This window comes from Haemaphysalis longicornis, unplaced genomic scaffold (genome assembly GCF_048455015.1).
Source record: "Haemaphysalis longicornis isolate Haplotype H1 unplaced genomic scaffold, Haemaphysalis longicornis Haplotype H1 scaffold_11, whole genome shotgun sequence".
In the NCBI taxonomy this organism is placed as follows: Eukaryota; Metazoa; Arthropoda; class Arachnida; order Ixodida; family Ixodidae; genus Haemaphysalis; species Haemaphysalis longicornis.
In genome coordinates this window covers 83,394,080-83,402,663 of record NW_027526214.1, presented here as the reverse complement: position 1 = coordinate 83,402,663, position 8,584 = coordinate 83,394,080, and the positions used below count along the sequence as shown (strand labels likewise).

Here is an 8,584-nt window from a genome sequence, read left to right as displayed (position 1 = left end):
CTTGTAGAGCAAGTAAACCTTTTGCGAAGCAAGGAAACCTGTTTCCGAAGAAGGAAAGATGAAGGGCTGGCACAATGCAGGAGATAAAAAGGTCCAAGCCTTTATTCTTAAGATGATGGTGTGCTTTCATAAGCCACGCCCCTTTTCTCACAAGCGGCAGCGCCCTACGTGCCGTTCAGATATTGTTCAAGGGCAAAAAGCCACAATCGGTCCAAGATAACTTGCACAACATACAAGGTTCGCCTCTGCGCGGCTCTGGCTTCGCGAAGTTTCTTATAAAGTAGGACACCCTTGAACGCCCACAGGGAAGGATATTCCCATGGCAGTATTTTTTGTTCCTTGCAACTGCAAAGGTTTTCTCGGTTGTAGTTGTGTTCACAGCATAATAATTAGTGTTTCTGGAAGAATTCACTCATTTATCTTCAATAGAAACCTTATGGGCATTTAAGGGTTAAGGGCTGCGCTCTAACGCATGGCTCTTCATAGGCACCACTGTGCCGCCCTGTGATCCACTCCCTTCGCCGACCGGTGACGGGCCGCACATCGTCTCCAAATAATGCGTCCTCGCTAGTCTTCTCGAAGGCCAACATATACCCTCCTGGCCAGCGGGCAGCGTCCCGGTGCCTCAAGCGCCTCCCCCATCGGTGCATCCTAACCAGAATTTTCTGGCAATGGGCAGCCTCCCTGTAGGCTGCCTTTTGCCTTGACGTACTAAGCAGACGACCCGTCCATCCACAATGGTTTTTGGTACTCTTGAGTGTCGCCGTGGTGGGGCATTTTGCGTCTCCCCTCTCCCCCCCCGGCAGCTCGTGACGGGCCGCCCCTCGTCCCCAAGCCATTCTTCCTCACCAGAATGTTCTGCCTGGCAGGCAGGCAGCCAGGTGGGCAGTAGGGCAGGTAGTTTACTGGCAAGCGGGTGGTCTCTTTGGCGGGAAGGAGATCGTAGGCGCCCGCCATCTTTTTTTTGGATCGATCAAATGTTACGCACGCACGTACGCACGCAACCCTATTTTCGCACAATGAGGCAAAAAATAGGCATTGTAAATAAATCGATTGGTCTGCTACGCTTTTCATCTACACCAAGTTTCAACGGGGCTTTAGCTTTAACACGAAATGATTAGCAGTGTTAGAAGTAGAAAACAGTCCGGCGTCGGCGTTAATTTCCGACTGCCAAGCGTTACAGGTGGCATTTAGAGCTCATTTCCTTCTGCTCATCTTTTATCTGCTAACACAGCTGTTCGAAAGAAAGAACGGCTATAAAGGCTCATTGGACGGTGTGTATTGGACGGCATTGGATAGGGAACCACCGGAGATAGGAACATTGTAATCGCCCTTCAGCGACCGGTGACAGCGATTGGACTCTAGGAAAGATGATAGCCAAGTGAAGTCACAAGCAGCAGTAATGATCACTTGAAGAGAGAGAGAGAAAATTAAGTTTAATAATATCGAGGCAAAGGTTCAGAGAGGCATCCTCATTCGAGGGGGCCGAATCGACAGCAGTTTCCATCAAGAGCAACTGATCTTCCAGGCCGGAGCTGGCCCTGCCTGTCTCCCAAATCTCTATGGAAATGTGGCGGTTGGGTGGATCTACGGTACACTTGTCGCAGCCACCTACTATGTGTATGAGGTTCCCAGGCTCTCCACAGAAGCGACGAAATGAAGAGAGTTGTGTCCCGTCAAAGAGGTGAAGTCTGGTGTTGTGTGGGAAGGTGTATGCCCGCAGGGCGCGGAGTAATCTTTCCTGGTTAATCGGTAGCGATTTGTGCTGGGAGGAATACGTTCTACGGAAGAGGCTATAGTTCTGAGTAACTTCCTGGTCTGTGACTGCAGGATGCATGCACTCGGGCCCGGCTTCATCGGCGCTGGGGAAGCGGGTCAAATCTCGAGCCACGAGGTTCCCAGGCGGCAAAGAAAGTGTGTCCGAAGACGGGCCCGTCTATGGCCGCTTTCTGGCATGTTCGGCCAGCATCCAGGTTCTGGCAGCCGCTGATCATACGACGAGCGGCCAACATTCGGCAACCAGCACTTTGGTATATCTCCGGCCGCCCGTGTTCAGACGCACAACGGCAGCTGCCCGGCTGCCAGATATTCAGTTGCCTTTCGGCTGCCGATGTTGAGAAAGAAATCAGCCGGAGTACGGCTTTAGGGCATCCGTTTTTAAGTGCAATGCACTTCTTAAGTGACCCTGAACCTGCGTCCACCGGCGATGTCCGCATCACATACCCACGTGGGGGATTCGCCAGGAATCTCCTCGTCTTCCTTGGCAACTGGGGGAGATGGGCGCGCGCTGCCTGGCCGCTGACATGGCACATACCTACGCGGCGGATTGGCCAGAAATCGGGCGTGAGAAGGGTTAATGCACCCGCTTAAAGGAGTACTGGCACGAAATTTCAAAGCTGAGATCCGCTCTAGCAATCAAGTACAACTACAACACAAATAGGTATCTGTGAATAAATGCATTTTTCTTTCTTTGTAGTTGTGTGTGTGTGTGTGATCTCTCTTTCGCGAACATTACCGAACCGCGCAAATTCAACTCGTGCATTCGCACTTTCACATTCTTCCCCTCGGGGAAATGCGGAGAATTTTCCTTCGGGAAGCGGTGTTCAGCCGAAGCACGGCAAGCGACCGGCCACAGGATATCCGTATTCTTGTGGCAGTTGGTGTTCGAAAGGAGACTGGCCGTAGCGCGGCTGCCGCGCATCCGCTCTTTCAACGGTGAACCGCACGTCTGGCGGCAGAATATTCGTTTTCTTCGGGCAGCCGATGTTACAAAGGAGACGAGCCGACTTACTGCCTCAGAATTTACGTTTTTCATTTGGTTAGCGTCCTCGGCCGAATTACGGCAAGCGAACGGCCGCAGAATTTTCGGCAACCGGTGTTCAAGAGGAGACCGGCCTTCGTAAGGTATCAGGTTATACGTCATTATGCGAACAACGGCACGCGTCTGGGCGCCGAGAATTCATGCGCACACGTGCTTGGAAGAAGACCCGCCGATGTAGGACCGGTTTTTCCTTGGGTGAAGAAAGAGCCGTTAGGGAGTCGAATGCCGCAGACACGTTTTTCGTCCGCTCAGAGTTTCTACATTTTAAATGAACGAACTACGTTTGTCATACAGTATTGTGTGTTCTAGGTGAACGGGCAAGGTGCAAGGACTCACTGGACATGACCAGGGAAATGTTTAGGCCATCAAAATGCAATTTATTGCCACGAGAAGACTGTGCCACACCGACGGGTGAGCTAAGCCTCGCCAGTCATAGCCGCTACAACGCCTCGCCCGTCGGCTTCGTCGACGCATCAGCTCGAAGCTGTTCGCCCCCCCAAGGAATGGAGACCATTGGAGATATCGACCCGCCAGCGATGTCCGACCGGAGATGGCGGTGGTTCACCCAAATAAGTGGCCTTAAAGGGTGTCGAGCAAGCGGCCACCACGCAGGAGCTCAACCGGCGCCATGTCAAGGACTCCCCACCAAACAAAGGCAAGGGCGCGCAAAAGCGCAAGTTTCCGGCTATTCTTCTCACAATAATACTGCGAAAAACAATGTGCACTATATTGTTTGTGATAAACGTAGAAGAGGCAAAGGTCGTGCATTGGTAGGCTCAACTTCGTGCCCTGCACTATGTTACTTCATGGGTTTTTATGACTGCCTATTTAGAAACAATTGTTATTTTGAATTTGCCATAACAAGAGAAACTTGTGAATGACGAAGCCTGGATGTTAATTTAGTTGCGGTGTTTGAAATTAAAATTAGCACACTTGGGATATGACTCATTTGGTTAAACATAATCGCCAGCATCCTAGCAAACACGGATTTCGTCGGGTTTTTCTTGCTAAACGCAGCTTGTTGAGTTAACACACGATTTGACTATAGCAATAGATAAGCGTAAAGTAGCTGACTATTTTCTTGTGCGGCAAAAAAGCATTTGACGGTGTTTCATATCCCCTTCTTGTTAGTACATTGCGGGCAATAAACTGAATGAATTGGTTATTGCATGGATAGCCGAGTATATCACTCTAAGACAGCAGCTGGTCGCTCTCAATGGTTGTTCATCCGGATATGTTCCCGCGACCTCAGGAATTCCCCAAGGCTCGGTTGCGGGCCCTCTTTTGTTTGTGTGGCCTCAAATCTTTGTTAAAAATGTTCGCGAATGACTGTGTAATTTACAGGACTATAGCGAATGAACGTGATTCAAAATACTTGCAGCATGATTCAAATTAATAACATCCTGGTGTGCTGATTCAGAAAAGTCGTTGAATCTTAAAAAATGTGTTAACGTCAACTTTACAAGAAAACCTTCATTCCAATTGAATGCGTATACAGTAAATTACACTGCTTTAAGAACGGCCGGGGAATATAAATAACGAGGAGTTTATTTAACGAGTTCTTAGAGAAATAGGCCCTTTCACAACATAAAAGTTACGGCTGCACGTGTTTTCGGCTTTTCGAGATAAAATTTCAGCGAACCTCCACCTAACTTAAAAGAACAACCGTATTTCACTCATGTGCGCTCAGTGTGTCGGAACGGAACGAAGACGAAAAACGAAAAACGAAAAAAACGATATTTTTGACCGGAACGAAAACGTAACCGAAACATTATATATTATTTCGTTCCAGAATAAACCGAAATATTCTTAATGGTTTTCCGTTCACGGGAAATGGCTGCACGGTCACAAGAAATGCACGGTCAAGGCAATGTTGTCGCCCTTTGTACGTCCACATCGCGTCGCTAGCACCATCATGTTGAATTCCGGCAGTATCATTTGCCTTGTCAACAGTGCGGGGGATTGGTGTCTGCACCATTGACAGCTTGCAAAATAGTTACTGCGCATGCGCGAGCAAGTTTATTTTCTACCAGATAGCTTCGACCATAGGCTAGCAGGCAAACTACTTTTTTTTCCATTTACCACTACTGCCTGCCTTTTTTTATTTCGTTTTTCCTGTTCGGTGGAACATGCAAAGAGGAGGCGGGACATTCCTGCAGTGTGTTTCCTTACCGACGTTGTTACTGTCTCGTCAGCTGACGAGCGACAATAAAAGCGCACACAACGATCGGTTGCTGGAACTTTATGAAGCGAAGAGAAATGGTGAACCCCCCCCCCCCCCCCCTCCCGGTCCCCGATGGCGCGGCGGCGCAGGCGTGGAACACGATATCTCACGCGTCATACATCCGGCGGGTCAGGTAACGCGAACTGCTCGAGCAAGCGGGAGAAAGCCACCTTCAGCGAGCCGTGAAGTGCGTGTCCACTACGTTTTTACGACTGACTCCAAGCGAACATTGCTGATGTTCGGCCACCTCCAAGTGCCTCGTAACAACGTTTGCAGCTAGTTCAGATGGGACGCGACAGAACAAATCGCACTCGACGGTATTTCAAGTATGACAGCGTCTCAAAGACATCGACATGCCAGATTGAGGACTGCCAGCACGTTGTGTCGGGCGACCATGGTGGGAACCTCGAGCGTCGTTTGCAGCGACACCACAAGGAAGTGTACGACAACATTCAGGCCGACAAAGCCTACTCTAAAAAGCGTGTTGTGTTGGACGAGGCGGAAGGCTCGCCTGCGGCAAAGCACAGGCAAGTGGATATACAGAACATGTTTAAACCCATTTCACCGAAGTGTGTTTCGCTCAAAATAACAGAGGACATCATCATGAATAGCTGCGTTGAACTAGTCACAAGAAACGGTCGGCCATTTCGGCTAATCGATGACTCAGTCTTTCGGAAAATAATCGATCCGGTCCTAAAAGCTCTCAATGCTAAGCTAGCCATCACAGCAGAGACTGTAAAGGACAGGGTCCAGGAAGAAGCAAAAAGCAAGCGAGAAGAAATTTCGCAGTCGCTGAAAAATCGGATGTTTTCTTTAAAAATCGACAGCGCGTCGCGACTTGACAGGGCTCTGCTTGGCATCAACGCGCAGTATGCCGAAAATGGAAAACTAATTCTTCAACCTCTGGCCATGAACGAGGTTTACGATAGGCACACTGCAGAGCATTTGACATCACAGGTGAAAAACACTCTGTCTCGCTACGACCTCATTGTCACCCAGGTGTACAGTGTCACAACTGACAACGGTGCAAACATGCTAAAGGCTGCTCGCCTTCTCAGTGAAACAGACGATGAACCCGACGCTTCCAGTTCAGACGAGGATGACGATAGCGGCTACCCTGAATTTGGATATTGCGGCTCTCTGCTGGACGATTCAGAAGACGGAGCCGATTTTGGATGGAGCCGATTGATGGAGCCGATGGAGCCGATGGAGCCGATTTTAAGTTAGGCGTCAAGTGTGCTGCGCACACGCTGCAACTGGCAGTCAGCGATGCTCTAAAGGAATCCGGTTCAAACACCCTTGTTGCACAGTTTCACGCACATTTGAAGAAACTGCGCGTACAAAGTGCAATGAGCTTGATAAGAAAGCTAGGGCTAAGGAAGCCTGTTATTGTTATTTATTTATTTATTTGTTTAAGTACCCTAAGGGCCCGGGCGGGCATTACATAGGGGGGATTGAGGTATAACACACTAATAATACAATTATATAAAAAATAACATCGTGTGAACAGAATAGCAAGAAAAACAGTAATACAAGAATTGCACTCCGAAATCGCACAGTACAACGCTAAAAAAACTATGAAACAAACAATAACAAGCGATATAAAGTCGTACAGGGAAAAACCAATATGTTTATAACATAACAGACACAATGAAATTAAAGTTAGATATTGCTTTCAGTAGTTAAAAAGTAGAGAAGTGCTGTTTGAAAAGAAGAAGCGTCTGTTGGTGTGGCTAGGTTGGCAGGTAAAGAATTTCATTCGTTTATGGCCAATACAAGAGGAGAATTCTGATATTTTCTTGCGCGGGCGAAAATGGGATTAAATTTGTAAGCTTGATCTACGCGTGCCGAAGTATATGGTGCCGGAACGATAAATTTGCGAGCGAAGGCCGATGGGTTATGGTACAGTGCATGGAAAAAAGATAACCTTGAAAATTGCCTGCGCAGGGTGAGAGGGGGAAGATTTAGTTGCTCTTTCAAGGCAGAAACGCTTTGGTATCGCGAGTATGAAGACATAATAAATTGAGCGGCTTTGTTCTGCACTGATTCAATTGTGTATTAAGTTTAATTTGGTGAGGATGCCATATTATTGGCGCGTATTCGAGAGAAGGGCGAATCAGGGTATTATACGCCTGAAGCTTCGTGTCAGAATTAGCCAGATGAAGGCGACGTTTAAGCAATCCAAGCTTTTTAAACGCCTTCGAAGTGATTTTTTCTATGTGGGGACCCCAGTTTAAGTCGGAGGTCAATGTTACGCCCAGGTATTTAAAGGATGAAACCTTTTGAATTTCGGAGTCATTTATTAGATAAATATAACTATCTGATCTAGTTACGTAAGAAAATCGGACGTGTTTAGTTTTTTCTACGTTTATTTGCATTTGCCATTCTTGACACGATTTAGTTAGTGTTGATGAGTCAAGCTGAAGTGCACTAACATTATTGATTGCCTGACACGCTGGATGTCGACATTGAACATGTTGACCAGGTTCGTTGAACTGAAGGACTTCGCTATAGACTTCCTTTCACGCGAACAGACCGCAAGTTGGACTGACAGCATGTGGGCAAAAGTAAAAGGGCTGATCCAATCCCTTCAGCCAGCACAAGAAACCACGAAGGTGCTTCAGACAGAACAACTGACAATAGGAGATTTCTATGGTGCTTGGCTCACGTGTTCCATGAAGACATCAGCGATACCGTCGCCACTGGCACAGGCCCTGGTTCAGTCCAAGAAGAAACGAGAGCAAAATCTCTGCAGTACGAATATCTTTTGTGCTGCATTATTCATGGACCACCGCTATCGCCTTCTGCTGACACCTGATCAAAAATATCAAGCGAGGATGCATCTGTGCAAAACCTGGAAGCGAATCACAGCCTTCACAGGCCTTCAGCAGAAGCAATGTAGCAGCTGCATTTCAGAGAGCACCGCTGCGCCCACTTCTGAAGAACCGGAGGACGCCCTCGAAGCGTTTCTGAAAACGAAGGAAGCTGAGGCTGGAACTGAATCGCGTTTGACAAGTGAGCCAGGATTATCGCACATGGTACTTTTGCTAGAAATGCTGGACAAAAGGGCGCGCCTTCCAAGAAGCACAAATATGTTGAAATTTTGGGAAGAGCGCAAAGAGCGGCAGCCGGAGCTATACATGTTAGCACAAGTGGCCCTTGGTGTGCCGGCCACAGAAGTCAGTGCGGAGAGGGCATTTTCTGCACTGAAGTTTGTTTTGTCGGATCAGCGGTCTCGATTGTCGGAGAGTACACTCGATGATCTGCTGCTTCTGAAATCGTGCTCACTTCCTTAAAGATAATGCGGTATTCAAATAGGAGAAAAAATAAATACCAAGGTTTTGTTGTTACTGTTCTTCGAAGTTTCTTGCAGAGTCCCTCTTAATCATATGGTAGTTTTGGGACGTAAACACCGAATTATGACGTTCCTAATTAATTTATCAATTATTATTATATAAATTTTATTAAGTATTCTATTACTGTTTATTTTATAAAAAAATACCTTACGAACCGTTACGGAACGTTCTTTTTTTCGTTCC

The 8,584-nt window shown here is 47.6% G+C and overlaps 1 pseudogene; it reads left to right on the top strand.

Moving 5' to 3' along the window:
* Positions 1-5,239: 5,239 nt before the first annotated feature.
* Positions 5,240-8,341, top strand: LOC144160868 (uncharacterized; annotated as a pseudogene).
* The last annotated feature ends 243 nt before the right edge of the window (positions 8,342-8,584 follow it).